Below are 17,691 nucleotides of genomic sequence, written 5' to 3' on the forward strand. Positions count from 1 at the left end.
AGTGGGGAAGGAAAACCCAGTGGTGCCATCACTGCTGCAAGCAGCAGGGCTGAAACGCCCTGACCGACGAAGGAGAAGCAGGGGACCGTGTCTGTACGAGCATCTCAGGGGCATTTGGCACTCAGGCCAGCGGCGACCAGGCATTGGCTTGCGGACTTGGCTTGGATCCGACCAACCTGGAGCCGCGGCAGCGTGCGGCTGGGTCTGGAAGGGCCATCGGTGCAGACATACCCTTCCAAGCAGCCAGCCCAGCTCTGCGGTTTCTGGCACTGAAGAAACAACTTCAATGGCATGAACCCACGGGAAGACCTGGACCTTGGAGGGTATTGCCGAGAGTCTAATTTGTCTTCCTGTCATGAACATGAGGCTCAATTACTTTTCTCCCCCTTGCTCTATTTATTAAAGATTATGATACAAATGCTTGCAAATGGTTAAATATTCTGAAATCTTTCAGCTCGGTGGAAAATCCTTCCCTTCTTGTCTTCCCAGCACTTTGCTTTGGGGACACATAGGCACAATGAATTCATGTCTGTGGTGCCTTTGCATCGAGCTGATTCCAGTCAGCCTAATCACAAAGCTGGGCAAAGGAAAAACTGAATTTTCAAACTGATGACACATTTATACCAGAATTGTAACTTTATAATATTAATGTATCATTTAACTTACATGTATACTTTGGAATGTTTATAACTACTGTAAATCATAGGCAAGAGCAGCCAAGAGAGTGCCACACAACATTCCTAGCACAACTTGTAAAATAAATACAACAATTGCAGAAGAACAACATTCCCTGTTACAAAAGGGAAAGCGTAGCTGCTCTGCTGCAGATGGGAAATGTTCTCACTGCAATCTCCACCCAGCCCAGGCACACGCACAGGCAGCTGTGTGGCGTTCTCTCTGCGCTGTTCCCAGTGCTCCTGCTCGGGTCGTCCAGAGAGATTTCAAAGGACTGAATGCCATCAAGCCAGTGTCAAGGAAGCGTTGTGTGGCTGGGAAGTGACACCACACAACTGCGGGCGATGCCGTGCAGCCTCATTGTTCACTTCAGTATGACAGCCCAGATGCTGTGATGTAATTTTCCTCCCTCCCTGTACGGTGACTGCTGAAAAGCCATCCCTGCGCAGCATGAAACTCTCTGACCTTGTCTTGAAAAGAATAAACCCCTACTGTTTCCTGACCCATAAAACTCTGTGGCTGATTTCTGACCTATTAACCTTCAGTTTTTCTTTTAAGGTTTATAGTACTTTTATGACTTGACCAGTGGACCGTAAAATACGCATTTAAATGCATTCAACTCAGATAACAATCTCATCATTAAAACAGCCTAGCTTCTTTGTTTGAAGTTAATCACTCCTGAATTCTTCTGGATTCATCAGCACGCTTATGAATACCTGTTCTTTCTCCCTGAAGCTGGCAGCATAACATGACTCAAGGACCTTCCATACATAAAATATAGTAAAAAGGACTGAAAATCTGATTGAAAATTCCCCTCAACTTTAGAGCCAAATCTACAGAAAAATCAAATCCCAGTTTGAATTCGGGACATCTTCAAACATTAGGAGTTAATCAGCTTCTGAGATTGAGGTGAAAGGATGGCTGCTTTTATAGTTTTATTATGCTAAAAATACAGTTGAGCAGCAAGCACAATGCAGTAACATTGCACAGGCAGCAAAACGCCAAAATAACACCAAGGCCTGGAGACCGTTTTAATGTACTTTCTGGTAAGTTATTTAACATGCTTTTGTTGGCAGGGCAGATGGTTTGGGGCTTTGGATCAGGCCTGGATTACTTAGAGCAGGCAGTAGGCAGTGCCTCTCACGTAATGGTTGTTCCCAAACACAGCCTAAAGTCAGTGTAATGGGACACTTGGTTCTGTTTCTCTTCTCTAGCACTGACACCACGAGTATCCCAGTGTGTCCTTATGTTTGGAAGGAAAAAAACCTCACTGTTTCATTGTGTCTGTGGATGCTGAACTGTGGTCGTGCTCTCACCAAGAGGTCCCAGCTGCCCCTATCACCAGCAGGAAGGACGGGACCCGGCACTCCTTCCTGGGCTGCAGAATCCAAATGAGTTGTGTGGAAAGTGAAGCTGATGTCAGAAATGTGTTGGCAGAGCCCAGGGCAGGCAGAGTTTTGGCACTGTCATCTGCCAAGGGCAGGTGGAGAAGAGGAGCCATGTCCAGCAGAATCAGCCCCCTCCATCTGCTTGATGTTGCTGCATGGTAACTTCACCCTGGAAACCTTCTGCCAGGTTAACGACCCAAAAAATGTGTTTCCTTTTCTCCCCATTTGGATCATTTCTTGTTGTAGCCAACAATTTAAAGTTTTATTTTAACACGCTGCCTAATTTATAATGGGTCCTGTCCATCATACACAGAAATGCTCATTTTTTTAGTCAAATATGAGCTGTGCCTGTGCTCTTACACTTTCTCTGTGCAATCCTTGGCCTCTGCTTTTAAGAAACGTGACCCTGGGAGGTGTTTATAGAAGGCTAAATATAGGTTTATCTGTTCTAGTCTTTCCATGAAAGATCTTTTTCCTTCAACACATGGAGATTAAATACACGGGGCAATATTAGTTAACACTTAAGTTATGGCACACTGTGAAAAACGCCAGGAAATTCCGTTTTAAAGTTGACGTTCCAGCCCTAACTCCTGTTGACTTTATATTTCTTTTCTCTCAGAGGCATGAACTGAGGATAGAGTGTCACTTGAAGCTGAGTGACGCTGCTTCAGACAGGCGTTTGGAGAGACACCTCGCATTAATCTCTTTAGGTGCTCTCTGCGGGTTCAGCCTGGTCGTGGTGGAAAGCAAGAGCAAAAATCCCGCTGTTCTCAGCAGCCCAGAACCTATTGAAAGCAATATCTGCGAGTGCAGGGCATTAACTCTAAGTTAAATAAAAGAAAATGAACAAAACTTGAGGGAATTTACGTCAGAGCAGCTGTTTGCGTGCATCTTCTGCTGGTCTTAACTCTCACACTTTGGGCTTTCCTGTTAGCGTTTACAATAACTACATTGCATCATGGACCTAGTGTTTAATATTCCCTCTTTCAAAATATGAAGTTGCAGCTGACTCCCTGTATCCTTCTGGGATAAATGCAGAAAAAGCTTTACTTAACAGCTGCTATATATTATTATTATTACCTATTACATCATATCTTATTACAGCTCTATTACAAGTTTCCCCTAAAATCTAATCACATTCTGAAATTGTTTACAGCGAAACTAGCAATGGGCTCGAGATGTAAAGTTCACATCCCAGCATGGGTCTGAACTTCCTTGCAGTTCAGATTTATTCAGATGCAGTGTTTAACTCTCTTGTTCCTGAAAGACAGGCAACTGCAAGACTTGGGTGTGCGTCACAATGCTGCAGCTATGAACGTACATCGGGAGCACCCCAGATGCGCCTGTTCAGAGGGGACTGGAAGTGGTGGCAGCTGAGATAGAGGTTTATTTCCCTCTGTATGCTCTGAGGCTGGAAGGCAGAGAGATGAGGAGGGAAATTCTGGTCCCATGTATGGGAACAGCAAAGCTTTCATTACTTTCAGCATAGCCAGAATTTCACTTAAGCTGAAGAGATGGATAACAGATAGACAGATGGACAGATACTCACTAAATTGCTTGAGCTCAACTAGGCTTATTTCTTTAAAATGCAAATGAGCACTGGCAGAAGTGTGTCATCATGCCCATTTTGAGCTGCTGGCACACGGCTGGGACCCTGACATGGGCAAGGACAGAGGATTTGGAGTGGTTTGAGGCTCCCAAGATACAGACTAAAGCTGTTCTGTGCTCAGACCTGCCTGCTGAAAAGCGTCCAAAGCCTGGACCTCCAGGGACCCAGTTCAGGCTCTCGGGAGCTTCACACGATGCCCAAACTTCTCTTGCCTTCCCCTCCCACCCTCCAGCCTTGTGCAGACTGTGAAACAGCCCCTTGCAAGACAGCAATGGTGTTGCTGCAGGAAAGCACCCACACGGCTTCTCTTACAGGAGCAACTGCTGCTACTGTGAGTAACTCTTTGCAGGATGGGTCCCTTAGCAGAAGTGCATGCTCATAAAGGTGGAATAAAAACAATCCAGGTCACCAGCCTCATCCGTACACTGACATTTCTATAGGTCTTTGCTTTACAGCTATGATATTAAGTAGTTTGGCTAACTTTTGAGAAATGTTACTATTTTCTCGACAAAATGTCAAGTAAGTTTTCAGGGGGGAATACTTCATAACTGAAGTATGTTTTCCTAAGGGCAATAAACCACTAAGAAATTTACTTTTTTTTCCCACCCAGTCTTTGAGCCAAAACTTTCACATGTTTTTCAAAGAAATAAAATTATAGGTGTTTTTCTGTAGTAGGGTGAAGTACCACCTGGGTGGCAGTGGTAGAAAGCTGGGCAAACTTTATAAATCTAGAAGGGGGAGATTGTTTTGGCATGACTTGGGGTTACAGCCTGGGTTTCCTATGCATAATTTTAAAAGGAATTGCTCAAAGCATGAGGAAACTCTTGCTGGTACACTCTGCCAGTGTACGACTCTTACCTCTTTAGACTCATGGAAGATTGCCATGGCTGAAGAGAGGACTTTTTCAGTGTAAGGAACAGTGGAGTCAAGAGTGAGACTAATTATTTCTGTAGCTGACAAACCCACACCCCATGCACATGATGGCTTAAGAGACCAGAAGAATTTAGAGTTAATTGAAAAAATGAGTTGGTCAACAGGATTTAACTTGGTTCCTGTTCTGAGGTCAAGGTGTGTTCCCATCGTCTGCTGGCCAGGAGGAGGGAAGCACTGGACTGGCCTTTGGGACACATCCACTCTGCTCTCAGCACTGCAAGACCAGTCAGGGTATGTGGGGGTTTTATAACCGCTGGTAAATAGCTGAAGTGCTGGAAATGAGCTTTGATTTTGGTCATTTCAATCGCTGGCATCGCAGTGCTCAGAATGTTTCTTTTTGAAATAATAGAGAAAATGAGTATTGGTTCACTTCACATCAGAGAGGGAAGGTGAAGGACAAAGAAACTTTTGCTAGAATGTCTACTGGTGGTGCAAGACCCCTCGGAGTGAAGCGGTGCCTTCCTGGGCTGCCTGGCACCCTCACCCAGCAAGCCAGGGCCTGAGTAGTTTTTTTTAAATTAAAAAGCAGGGAACATAAAGTCTCTCCCCTGGAAATCAAACAGAAGGAAAACTAAAGCTACAAAGGAAATCTCATTCTCTGGCCTGCTCTACGTGCTGGCTTCCTACATGCCGGGCTGAGGAAACTCTGAATCCCGTGGAAGAAATCCATGGAGAGGAAGCAGCAGCCATCATACAGTATAAAAGATGGGGCTGGTTTTAATCAGGGCTGACTCTTCACAAATACAAATGGGAAAGGGAGGTTTGAGTGGGGCATAAGGCTAAGCCAATAAAGCCTTTTTTGAGACAAAATAAGGAGGGTGTATTTCAATCTGCCACAGTGGAGAGAGAGTTGAACAAACTAATGTGCCTAGGATGTACAAACACTGTCTGGCTCCAGGCACGTGAACTTACGCTGCCTCCCCAGCTCACAGTGAGCAGCAGGCTCCTAATTTAGGAGCTCTGGGTAACCCTCATTGGAAGGTGAGTCTCTGACTACACAACCAGGCCAGATCTTAATTGAATTAGACATGTAAAATTAGACACTATGCAAGTCCACACTCAGGCATCCCCTCCTTACCCCCTCAACGTGACCATACATCATTTGTTTAGGAGCACCCTAGCATTTTCAAACTTTACTAGGGGAGAAAATACCATTTGTGGAACATGAAATTCATGAGAAAGGGGTGAACAAAGCAGTGTGTGGCTCTGCCTGCATGCAGGATGAGGCCAGCTTTCCTCCTGGGGTGGCAGCTGGGGTCTCCTGCCTGAGTGGGGTGAAGGGTGTTTCTCATGCAGCTGGTGAAAGTTTCCAGCAGATTTAAGTGCACAGTTTTTAACAGCTCTGCAAATAGCATCTATCAGTAGCCTGTAAATTGCCACGCTTCTTCTCCTGAAATCCCGATGTATTCAGAGACAGGCTAACTAGGCTGGAAACAAGGGGCTGCTGGAGACAGAAGGCAAAATTTCAGGAGAGCTTGATCTGATGGCCGTGTGGGGGGTTGGCACTAAATCATTCAGGATTGCAGCACAAAGGCTAAAAAATTATTCCAGCAAGCTGTGTAAATGCCTTGGGTACCAGCTGATGTTAGGGCCAAGGGAAAAAAACCCACAGCTTTCTGGATTTCTGTAACAGATATTGGCAACACCTAGAGCAGAATCTTCCAAGACCACAATAAAATCTTCAGTGCTTACAGGACTTTTTTCAGCATAAAGCTGTGGTTTGTGTGGGTTGCTCCTTAGCGTCTTTCAAGTAACTAGCCTGCTGCTACACAAACATTTGGGGTATGCAGTGGCCTGTGTGGATGCTGCCTTGATTTATAGTAAATCCTGGGAAGAACTCCTATAGCACCTGAAAGCAATCTTTCAGCAACTCAAGGAAGTCGAGTTGACTTTTAATTCTCCAGTGTTCAGTAAGAAAGCAGGAAACCATTATAGATATATATATATGTATATATGAGATACAGTAGGGCAAGGGAATTATGAAACCAGAGATACGTAAAGTGCAAGTTATTAAAATGCACCTATTACTGACTACTAAATGGCAGGTGAGATCTTTTCTGAGCATTGTGGTATATTATTGGAAATTTATTCCACATTTTGCAACACTGGCTGCTCCATTAACTGATCTCACTAGGAAAAAATCATCTCATAAAATAAATATGACCCCATGGCGTGTGCTAGCCTTTCAAGGACTGAAATCAGTTCCTAGAGATCAAACGGTTTTCATGAGCCTGGAATTTTAAGGTCTGTAGAGGGTGAATTTCGACATCAATAATCTTAAATCGGGGTCAAAATTAGCACAAAATTTAGAAGGATGATTTAAAAAAAATCCACATTTGCTTGATAAATTATCTGAAAGAGGTTGAATTCACTAGGCATGCAGAGATTTCAATAAAGCGAATTGCAACATTTCCCTGGGAGGATTTATATGCCACACTAAGGCATAGGTGATTAAAACCCAGGAAATTCATAAAGCCAAATAGAAAGTTAGTGATTACACAACTTTATATGATCAGTTTAGTAACTTACGTTTGCATTGGACCAAATATACCAATGAATGTATTTTTCCCCCAGTGCCTAAGAATAAAGGGATCGGTTTCTCATAATGCAATCGCTATTTGCTGAACTGGATTTGGAACAGATCTCCCTAAGTATAAGTCTTTTATTAAAAAAGAAATAATTAAAAAAGGATCAAATAGAAACTAGAACTCTTGCAGCGAAGCGGTGTTGCCTTTCCAAGACACAAGAGATCACCCCAGTCTCCTCCTGGGTGACTCTCTGGTTTGCCAGAGCCAAAATCTTGACTGGGAATGAAACAAATGAGGGATGCAAACAACTGCTGGTGCAGAAAAGTCACTGGTGTAAGATTGTTTCCTTCAAAGTAAACAACTTTCCCAGTGGTTCATGGTTCTTCACTCGAGCAGCAACTAACTGAGCAATAAAAGGAAGGAATACCAAGTTGGTCTGGAATATAATTTTCATTCCTAGGAGTGAAGAATGGACTTAGCCAAAAGGAAAAAGACTAAATCTCTCCTGAAGGTAGGAGGAAAGTGTGCAAGTGACAAAAGCCAGTGCCTCACCAGCACTACGGCACAGCATGCACACGCTGCCGAGAGAGAGAAATCGCAGATGTGATGTGAACCCGGCGTGCGGAAGGTGGGTTCTCAGAGCCCTCAAGGACACATCTGAACCTGAGCTTTGGTGCTGCTGAACCAAGCCATGTCCCCAGTCTGAGAAACTGCACTATATTCATTCCTATCATTAATCTTTCTCTGCATCTAATGTCCTAAGTGGTTTCTGAGGAGGTTTGGGTTGGTTCTTTTTCTCCCAAGACATACAGCTTTGCACAGCACTACGGAAAACATTCATCCAGCAACACCAGTAATTGCCATTGTGACTCACACAACTCCCACCCTTCCAGCCTCTACCTGCCACCACACAGAGGTAAGCGATACTTCCTCAGAGGCAGTGGCTCTCTGGAGTTACAGGTGCTTCTCTTCTCCCTGGCAAGGAAATCCACAGTATAGTCTCTGAGACCCAGGTAATTTTAAACTAGGTTTTTGGGTTTTAGTGTGCTCAGGAGTCCAGCTCACATTTGAGCCTAGAGGTCCTGTGCATGAAGAACCACCTGGGATCTGCAGCAGGAAGAACAAGGGGAACAGACCCACGATTAGAATCACCCCTTTGTTCACCCAAGGACTAAGGGATGCTTCCCACAGACCTGAGGACACCCTGCAGCGCTTCAGTTAAAGTGTTGTTGAAGGAGGGAGACTATTTGCTTTTATCCTTTGGCTAATTGCACTGAAACAATTTATCCAAATAAACATGGAAACCAGCTAATCTCTTCACCCTGAATAAAAAAATGCCTTGCACTGCTTCTTCCCTCTGTGAAACACGACATGTGGCCGGGTCGCTTGGTTTTCCGTCCAAAAACCCTGACCTCAAGTTCTGTTTTCTTAGGCACACTTACATTTAATTAAAAGGAAACTATCAGACGTAAAAGTAACCCTCTTAGATATGCTATATCCAGTCTCAGGTTAGGCCTGTTCATGACTTCTTCATGTACAATTTCCTCCAGGATTCCACCCTAAACCAAGACCCAGTGTGATGCAACACCACTTTCAGCACAGAAGATAGGGTAATGCTGGCTTGACAAGTGAAATTAATTATTGCATTCCATTAATTTTGAGTCATGCGCCCAGCCCATGGAAGCTAGGAGAACCTTGTGAAAAACAAACTCACTACATTGTACTGTAATATTATTTTTGGCCAGAGTTTCGGGCAGCCTGCTGGGGTCCTCCTGAGCGGTCGAGCTTCGCAGCAGTTTCTCCATGAGCATCAGTAGAGCAGCTGCTGTCTTCAGAGAGAGGAAGAGAGGCTCAGTCTTCATCTGGGACTATAACAAGGACAGCAAGGGCCTCCTTGGGATTTTTAAATGTGAGAATGACCTGGGAGGGTGGTGATATTGGCTCCTGACACTTCTGAGTGTTGAGCTCCAATGACATATTTACTTGGAACTGCTAAGTGACTGCTTTGAGCATTTTCTGTGCAAAACTAAACTCCTGGAGCATGCCATAGGAATGGCTGTGGCAGTGAAGGGACTCAAATTCTGATGAAAACAAAGGGACCTCCATAAAGGCCCCGTGACAACCATGTGAGATCTGTACTGCAGCATCTGAAACCCCTCAGTAGCATCTTTCCACTTGTGAAGAGCAACGGTTTAATGTGACTCAGAGCAGAAACACGGCCCATCCCAAATGTTGTATTAAAATTCTGAGCGTGAGTCAGCCCAGTTCCCTCTGGGGAACACAATTACTGTCAGCGAGTGTCTGCTAAACAAGGCCGCGCTCAGGGATCACGTCCATGGATCTCTCCCATGGGAACCCGTGCTGGAGACATCCAGGCACAGCGCTGGCCTGGCACCATGTCTGTAAGTCCGTGACTCATGGCGATGGCTGTCTTGCAGTACTGACTTTATCAAACCACAGGTGCTGATGCAGATCTACCAGACTTCTGGAGAATGGGATTAAAACAGAGCTTCCCAGGCTCGTCCACAGGCTGGCCTTGTGCTAGGACAGAAAGATGGCTGGACCCTTACTCCTTCAGTAGGGACAGTGGCTAAGCACTGAGGAGTCAGAACTAAGAGATAAGGCTTTTGCACCATCACAGCAGGGAGCAGACACCATGTCCATTGCCTGAAGGCCAGGGGAACACTCCCTGTGCTTTTCAGGCTTTTCCCTGGCAGGCTGATCTGCGCTAGGCCTCTGCATTAACTGGCTGCACTTACTTGGGTAAACAAAGTCAGTGTTTTGCCCCAGCTGTACAGCAGCACACACTTAGCAGAGCTCTGGGGCCTTTCCATATGTGCCGCCGGGTTGAGGAGACACGAGTCTCGCTCCTCTCAGAGAGCCAGGACACGCAACCAGTGTCTGCCCCAAGGCCACCCAGGAGCCTCCACACTCATCTCTTCCCTATGAATGTCAACAGAGCGCTTCCCACCCCACCTCTTTCCCTTATCACCAGTTTTCCATCTCTCTCTGACAGATAATGAAGCATGTAAGTGCTGCCTCATCTTGAGTATCTGTCTGGGCCATCAAAATTTTTCCCTGCAGTGAATGGAGGTGCTTTGACACAGTTCAGGTGGTGGATGTTTGCACGCTTCAGGCCAGTGGCACGCTCTGCTTCTGCCTCTCCTCCTGAGCAGCTTTCTGCTGTCAGGCTGCTCAATTTGTGTGGGAAGAGAAACGAGGAGAGTGGCGACAGAGATAAAATTAACTGCACAGGCAATCTAAAAAGCCTTTCACTGAGTGCAAGGACAAAGCGAGGAGGATTTATCAGTGGGAAGGCTGCAGTCGTGAAAGACAGCAGAGTGATAAAGCTGAGGGGATGAGCATGAGCTCCATCTCCCCAGCACAGTCAGGTCTCACTGCCCTGCTGCCAGCTCCAGGCACTTGTCACTGTCACTACTGGGGTTCCTCAAAGCAGCAAAAAGGGGGCCCTGACCTGGGGATGTGGGCAGTTTGAAGGGACCCTGTTGATGTTGGTTTTCAGTTAAGAAATCTTCAATTTTTAGTATTATTTTAAGGAAAAAAAAATCTGTTCTCAACAGAGTCACAGCTTGCAGAAGACTGAAACATCTTTGGTCCTGTTTCTTAATTTTTCAAGTATGAAAACTCTCTGCAATAATCTTCCTTGGAAATCACTGGTGGTTTGCATGACTGTGGCTGCTTTTCTCTGCTTGTCCTTGGAGGAAGAAGAATCAGAAGGACAATTCCAGAAAGAGAGCTTTGCTTCTGAGCAGCACAGCAGCTTCCCTTTGCTTTCAGTGCCCCAAAACAGGCTCTGAACTTTCAACTGTAGAAGATGCTACATTTGCATGCTGGTTCAGACCCTCGGGAGAAGCTGAAGTACCACAGTAAAGGCAAGTCAGCGCATGCAGACATCTATTGCACATCAGCAGGATGCACAGATAAACTCTATCTTTTGTAGACAAACCTCCTATGGCACCAGGGTGAATGATACAAGAGTCTTCCTAATTTCTTGACTTTTCAGATGAGCATCTCAAACAAAGAACTCACATCTGGCTAAGTAAAATTGCACACATTGTCTCCCATGTGGCAGCCAAGAACCCTAAGATGACAAACCCAAGCTGCACGCATGACAAGAGCCTGGTTCTTCCCATTCCTGCAATAAGCATGGATCTGGCAACAGCCAGCCAGACAGCACAGCCCTGATAGGGAATTCAAAGTCATAGTAGCTCACTCACAGTAGGGAGCAACCTAGTCTTTCAGGTGTGAAAAGAGGGGTAGTAAATATTAAGAGGCTCCTAGAATACCCGTGGAAAACAAATCAGAAACATTTTGCAGAATCTCATTAAGTAAAGTGAAATTTCATTTAAAATAGTTGATAGCAGTAGTTCTGCCTTTATCATATCGTTTTAGTTGCATCAAAATGTTTCAGTTTGGTTAGAAAAGGCAACTTTAACAGTCTCGGTTGGATTAGTTCTGATTTATATTACAATTCAATCTTAGAATAGACACTCTTTTATCTTCCTTTCCTTGCCTTGCCTTGTCTTGCCTTGCCTTGTCTTCCCTCCCCTTCCTTTCCTTTTCCCTTCCTTTCCTTTTCCCTTCCTTTCCTTTTCTCTTTCTTTCACTGCAGTTTTCAATATGTTGAGAGAAATGGCATTTTCTGACCCAGAACTTTGGAAGCTCATGCTTTGTCCAGGGAGGAGCCAGGGCTACATTTACGCTGGTAATTACAGACCTGGGACTGTCCTGTCTGGGGATGGAGCAGGGTTTGTGCCGATGGATTTGGAAGGCATTTCCACGCATGTTGTGCAAACCGCTGCGGATAATAAACATGGGGAACCACCATGATGGAGTGAATCCCTGTTCTCTGAGGACTACACATAAATCTCTGCAGCCTCAGCAACCACCAGACAGTGCCCAGCTCTAATTAAGGCCTTTGAAGACTTTTGGGAGCACATGGTGGGATGTTTCTTAATGGTTCTTGCAGCAAAACCTCAGCCTCTGTCTTGGCAACCACCCACAGTTGACCGCCCACTGAAGTCAGTAGGAATTTAGCATGCAGAGGTCTTGTAAGGTCAAGGTTAGTATGGATTTTGATTTATTTTGGTCCCAGGTTTTGGGATGCACATAAAGGCTCTGTCATTGTCTGGGCTGTTGAGAACACATGTGTGAGGCCGCACTTCACCTCTTAAGATTCACAGAGCTGCCCACAGTGATAATGATGCTAACACTGTTGTGGGTTAGAATCATATTACACTGATGGCAATAAACCTGGATGTACTGGGAGGCCAAACAATTCTGCAACAGCCTGTGAGAAACAAATCTTAGCCTGACAGATTTTTACCAGAGGACATGTTCTTGCAGAGAAAAATGAATGGTTACAAAGGCTCTGAAATAGATGGTACGTATTGTTTAGTTTTTAAAAGGGAGACAAACATAAACCACATTTTAAAACTTATCAGTTCAACACCATCCTTGGTGCAAAATGCCGTGTTATATTCGTTAGCAGGTAGTTTTCTGGGATCACTCATCCAGGGACTGGGCATTTGGTGCAAACCTTTGACTACAACAGACTGTCTTTTAGACTTCTTCCTCATGTATATCAAGCTTGAAAACACAGCTAATAAAGGCCAGATGGCTGCAGGCTCCTTCTCACACCCATCAAATTGATGGGAACATTCTGGAAGGAGTGGATTCTGCCTGAGTCTTTGCCTTGTGCATGACATGATGATAACCACATTTCAGCCTTTGCACTGTTTGGTCCTAACTCGATTCAAATGTTTCCTGGATTTCTAGCAAATGAATGAAGTGCAGCTCAAAAGAAAATATATCCAGCCTTTATTAGAAAAGGTTGTACTCATCACGAATCATCTAAATACCTTCTTTCTGACAGCGGGGAAATCCTTTTATTGCTGAGTTTGTTTGGAAAGATTTGGAATCATTCATTATAAAATCGTATTCATCTCTGCCAGAACATATAGAAAACAGCCAAAGTCTGGCCCTACTCAAGTCCATGGGATTTTTTTAAAGCTTATTTCAGTGGGATCAAGGTTTGGTGTGAAATGGCAGAACTACTGGGCAGAATACTTTAATCTGCGATACGGTAGCACATCATATCTGCTAATGCAACCCACTGAAGCGTGCTCTCCAACACTGCAAAGACCTTGCAGTTAGGTTCTGTCTGATAAGAGTAATTAAGAAGACTAATTAATGCCAACATATAATTCTCTGGAATGCTGCAGATATCACAGGTATTGCAGGATTGCACAGGATATTGCACAGGATTAGATACTGTCTCTGTTGGTAAATTCCTCATGGTTAGTAATCTCATCTTTTCTATTTAGTTTTTAATAAGGAGCTGCCTTCATTCTGAAGTCAGCTCTGTTTAAAGCTGCAAGCAAAAAGTAATTAAACCTGACAGGACTCACTTTCATGATATATACGTAGGCTATCTCATGACACGGAGACCTGGTCACATTTTTCTTATAAGGGGCTGATTTATTTTCACCAAGTATCTCTACTAGAATCAGAGTTTTCCTGAGTTCTGTATTGCTTTGGCTAAGTGAGACCCGCTGCCTGTCTCTGGCTCTGTGCTCTGCGGCACTGCTGGCTGCACACCCCGGCTATGTTGACATGTAATGGTTTGAACATTTGACATTTATATGTAGCTGGCATTCGTTTTGTTGCCTTGCAACCATCTGGTTCCAGAAGAAAGTCATAAACTGATCTTGAATCATGCAACCAGCAGACAGCAAACAGATAGAGCTGTAGGACTCTGACAGCACATTTGTCACACTGCTGTGATAGCTGACACACATACTGCACTGCACTGTCTTCTCCTGTCGCTGTCATACAGACCAGCTTTTTAAAACAAGGATTTGATTCTCCGCAGCTGTGGGAGTTTACGGTTTGCACTGACTCTGGCACATCCCTGTTTAGGCTGTTAGTCCCTGAAAGCTCTGTGGGAAACAGCATGTGCAACTGTGTCCCTGCATCTGGCATATGGCAACAAGTCACCTTGCCAAGCCAAGCTACAGGGGGACAGCTCCAAAGCCCAGGATGTGAGCTGCGTTCCCAACTTTGGAAGTACCAGGGGGCACATTTCAAGTCGCAGCCTTTCATGTTGCTCTGTAGAGTAACTGATACGTGAATGGAAAGTTTCTAGGAACAAAGTCTATTGTTGCAAACAGAATAAGGTGAGCAGTTAGTTGCCTTTTGCCTGGCTGTGGTTTAGTTAGGAGGACAGTGACTCTCCTGCCATTCCACTTACTTGTCCTTTCCTTTTGATTTCCAGTCCCTAAATCCCTGACACTGGTCTTGTGACACTGAAGCAAAGAGATCACTTTTCTCAATAAACAGGAGAACTGAAAAATGCAGGAAGGTCAGGCTATTAAATCCTAAAAACTTTTACTCACACACTATGTAATACCAATTTAACAAGAATCTTACTCTGTAATTAAATCCCCAAAACTCATCATATAGCTAGTGCCTCCTCTTTCCAAATTAAACATTGCTTTTTCTATAATTGGATAATATTAGAGTATTACAGCAATCTGGGTTAAGTTTTCATCATTGGAATTCGGTTTTCTTTTCAGCTTCCATAGATATGTACACAAACACATTACACACTAATGCAAAAGAACGACTTTTTCACTACAAAACTCAGCAAATAATAGTATCTGTCACGGGAGGGCACCTGCCTCAAATTCTCACCTGGCTAAATATGCCAGAAAGGATAAGTATGCACTCAAGATGACTGGAAATGCTTCCTTTCAATTCCAACTCCAAGTCCCTGCAAAAATGTTTTATTGGGTCTGTACCAGCCTTCTGAATCTTTGGGGGGGGGGGAGTGGGGGTTGGGAGTGGTGGTGTGATGGAAGAGGAACCAGAGAAATAAAAAAAAGACAGGCTCTGTATGCTAAGGATTTCACAGACATATAACAAGAAGCCATTTCTGCACCAGGGTTCCTTCTATGTGCATGGAAAAGACAGCAAAAGACAGGATGGATGCATGGGTAGTTATGGATGCAAAGCAGGAACAGAACTTTGTTATCAAGACTGGTCTGAACTTGACAGAGGCAGGGAGGCAGGGATTTTCAGTGCCCTTTAATGGTACTGGCTCTTCAGGGATGGCTTAAAATCTTACTCTTGAAAACTGCATCTCTGTAAGGGGTAGATAAAAAGAGAGGCATTGCAAAGAGCCAGAAAGGTGCACCCACGTCCTCTGCACTCTGTACAGCAGCCCACAGGAATGTCTCTGCTGTCCGCACTGCTCCAAGGCATCTGCCTCCTTTTCTCCTTTACATCCTATATCAAAACAGCACAGGTCACAGCATCACTTACTGATGCCCCAGATCACAAAGGAGTGAAACACTGGGCTGTGTAAATATTCAGAGAGTCTCAGGCAAGTGAACTCTCCCAAGCCTACATGGTGAGGAATGACCTGTTCTGCTCTCTGATACACACTGTCTCTCCACAAGCCTGAGTCCATCTCGTCAGTCATAAACAGGCTTAGATAAACATAAAGGGTGTCAGAAGGATTTTACAAGGAAGAAAACTGGCTGCAAGAAAAGAAAGACTGCTTCAGCTGAAGGACATTCCAAAGCTCTTTGGATTTTAGTTTTATTTAAAATGATTGATAAATTACTTAAATTCATTTAGTGCAGCAAAAATGCAACTGGAAGTCCCTCTCTATTCTGCACACATACATTGGAACAGAATATGTATTCAAAAGCCACGGGATGATTTCAATAACCAGAGTCGTTTGGTAGACTAAGCTATCTTCAGGGAAAAACATGTTTACTGTGTTAAGATTAAAAGTTCTACGTTAGTGTCTGGGATATTGTCCAGCCCACCACTGAGATGTGCAGAAGGCATTACTTGTACTTCTGTACAGCACAAAGAGCTATGTGCTCTCTGTATACTTAAGGCAGAGTTCTGCCTGAACTGAGACTTCACACGGCTTTATGAAAGAAAAACACAGAGAAGTAGATATGCCAAGTAAATTAAGACACATTACTCAGTACCTGCTTCCATGTGAGTGTAGCTGCTAGTCTACATTGCATCTACGCCTAAGCAACAGGAGATTTAAGCCTGGCTTTTCCAAACACCAAACCAAAGCTTATTGCTTTAGGTGCTGGAGCACCGAAATTTCCTTCTTGCTTTAGGTGCTGGACCAGCTAAATTTCCCTCCTCTCTATTTTTCTCTTCTTCAAGTGATGTTTAACCACTTGCTTTAGCCTTTCCTTGCAAAAAAGCACACAGCAGAGCTGCTCACACCCGTGCCTTGTGGGCCTCTGTTGTTTTCCCCCTCAGACTGCATTGGGAATATATTCAACACCAGGTAGAGCGTACGTTTTTTTCCCGGCCTCTCAATTTACTGAAAACCTTAGGTGAAGCTCTCTTCACACAGAAATGCAATGAAATTACTCTCCACAGGGAAATTTTTCCTCTTTAAAAAACAAACTGAAAGGAAGAAGCTGTACAAAACGAAGCTCTGGGAGCTATTCATACAGGTGAGTTTCCCATGGCTATAGCTGTCCTAGGGCTGGGGAAGTGAAAATTCATCACAAGTAAGAGCAACTAGGATAGAGGAGAATTACCCTGGCCCATTTTCCTCTGATTGCTGAAACTCAGTTGCTCACTAGGAGGAAGCCACAGAAATGGGCACATTTGATCGTGTTATGCATTAGGAACCTACATAAATGGGCACTTTTTATAAGCTTTGCACTGACAACCACCACTGTTGGTGCCAATACATCTTAAAACCTGGGACAAAGCACTGGAATGATGAGAGACCTGTGATTGAAGGCATGACAGCATGGGGCTCAAGAGGGAGCCTGCTTCTGAGAGGCTAATGGCAGCAGCCACATTCAGACCATACCACAGGCTGCAATAACTATGTGTCCCAACCGCACGCTGTCTGCTGGCGTGGTGGGGGGACAGAAAGGGAGCACGGCTGCAAACTTCCTGCCACGGCATGGGGCTCTCACTCATGCCATAGTGGCTCTGGCAGCGATGGCTATTGCTCAGTAACTCTCTGTTGCTGAGGGATGTCAGTGAACCCCCTGCGAATCGCTGAGGTGGCTTCCAGGGGAGGCTAGTGCCGGGATCCCTCGGCGGGCAGCGCTGCATGGTTGGCACTCAGAAGCACAAATGGTAGGAGAGGATTTCTTGCTGTTTGTCACCATGTCATGGCAGACACACTGAGGTCCTTTTTCAAACAAGATGGAGCATTTCCAAGGAATTTAAATCTGGTGGAAAACCTCTCCATCCTGACTGCCCTCCTGCAGATGCCTCTCAGGCTGTGTGAGCAGCTCACCACAACTGGAGGGGTGTACTGGTTGTGAGGGGAGAAAAGAAATGTTTAGCAGGCTGCAGTGCAGGAAGGTGCTGACAGAGCTGCCTGTGCTCTGGTGCCTACCTGATGCCCAGGACAGGGCAGCTCCTGAAGGACCAGGCTCCAGGGACAAGCCAGGAGCGTGGCAGCCTGTGGGATTTTGGAGGAGCTGGGAGGGCAGAGTTGCAGCTGGCAAGAACTTCTGAGCTCAGACTG

The sequence above is a fragment of the Gallinula chloropus genome (assembly GCF_964237585.1).
Source record: "Gallinula chloropus genome assembly, chromosome: 16".
NCBI lineage: Eukaryota > Metazoa > Chordata > Aves > Gruiformes > Rallidae > Gallinula > Gallinula chloropus.